This window comes from Nicotiana attenuata, unplaced genomic scaffold (genome assembly GCF_001879085.1).
Source record: "Nicotiana attenuata strain UT unplaced genomic scaffold, NIATTr2, whole genome shotgun sequence".
Lineage (NCBI taxonomy): Eukaryota > Viridiplantae > Streptophyta > Magnoliopsida > Solanales > Solanaceae > Nicotiana > Nicotiana attenuata.
In genome coordinates, this window is record NW_017671265.1 from 247,332 (window position 1) to 248,701 (window position 1,370).

The following is a 1,370-nucleotide window of genomic DNA, read 5'->3' on the forward strand; positions in this document are numbered from 1 at the left end:
AAAAAAAAAAAAGGAAAACAAAAACAAAAACAGAATCTTTTTTTTTCTAATTAATCTAGTATATCAAAAATGCTAACCTTATATTTCACTCTCCTCTTCCCAAACCAGTTAGGTTGCTTCTAATATGAATCTCTATATCAATCCCTTTCCGTTGAGGCCACTTTCAACTTACTGAGATAATCATCATAAATTGCTATATTACACTAATCATTAACCTACTAAAATTATCTTCAATTTATCTCAGCTTGCGATTAAACTTTATCAAAACATAGTCATTCACAATACCAATAACAAAATAACTACCGCTCAGCCCAAATAAATTGGGATTGACTATATGGATCCACGATCTGAACTTTATAGGTTCTAAATTTTATTAACTACGACTTCAAATAATAACGTAACTAGATTTTAGATTTAAAATTTGTATGTATTTAATGAACTTCATAACATAAATACAGAGCTTAATTAGGACATATCTCCTTCCCTAATATGAATCTCCACTAATAATGTCTCTTTAAACTTAATAATGTCTCTTTACTTAAGTTTAACTCATGTCATCAAATTCACTACAAAAAAAGGCTTAATTTGTGGGGGTTATTTTGTTAATTTGTGACGTTTTTCAACCCCCACAAATTGAATTGTGGCGGTTTTGAAAAACGCCACAATTACGTTCGCCACAAGCATATTTACGACAGTTTTTTGAAACCTCCACAACAACCGTCACAAAATGACTTTTTAATTTGTGACGGTTTTAAAGTCAATTTGTGACAATTTAAAACCTCAACAATATGATCTCAATATTTTAAAAAAATAAATTTGTGGGGGTATAAAATCACCACAATATGATAAATATTTATATAATTTAGCTCTTGGAGGTGTTATGACCGCCACAAATTGCTATTCTTTCTTTAAGTCCTGCATTTTTTCTTCTTTTTTTTTTTCTGTAAATTCTCACAAGATTTTTGAAGGGTTTTTAACGGACTAAAAGTTATGGGGTTTAGTAGAAAAAACCAAAGTGTTTGCTCCAAAGAGAAGAGTTAAGAATTCAGAGAAAATTTATTGTTAGGGCTTGCGTAGAATAAAGGTTGGGTTTTATAGAAGGGAGACATGGGGTGGGGGGATAATATATGGGGCTAGGGGGTGTATTTGGAGGGGTGGGCTGAAATATACCCCCTACCCCCATATATTACCCCTCCAAATACATCCCCTACCCCCATATATTACCCCCACCCCACCCCATGTCTCCCTTCTATAAAACCCAACCTTTATTCTACGCAAGCCCTAACAACAAATTTCCTCTGAATTCTTAACTCTTCTCTTTGAAGCGAACACTTTGGTTTTTCTACTAAACCCCATAACTTTTAGTCCAT